Below are 283 nucleotides of genomic sequence, written 5' to 3'. Positions count from 1 at the left end.
AAAGCATTTCTAAATTTACAAAAGATATCTGTTTAAAATAAATGCTGTTTTGAACTTTCTATTCCTCAAAGAATCCTGAAAATAGTGTCACAGTTTTCACTAAAATATTAAGCAGCAAACACAAAAATCACACACACACACACAGAGATACAGACACACACACACACACACACACAGATACAGACACACACACACACAGACACACACACACACACACAGAGATACAGACACACACACACAGACACACACACACACACACACACACAGACACACACACACACAC

This window comes from Sinocyclocheilus anshuiensis, unplaced genomic scaffold, assembly GCF_001515605.1.
Source record: "Sinocyclocheilus anshuiensis isolate Anshui unplaced genomic scaffold, SAMN03320099.WGS_v1.1 scaffold2456, whole genome shotgun sequence".
NCBI classification, from domain to species: domain Eukaryota; kingdom Metazoa; phylum Chordata; class Actinopteri; order Cypriniformes; family Cyprinidae; genus Sinocyclocheilus; species Sinocyclocheilus anshuiensis.
This window is presented reverse-complemented; position numbering follows the sequence as displayed.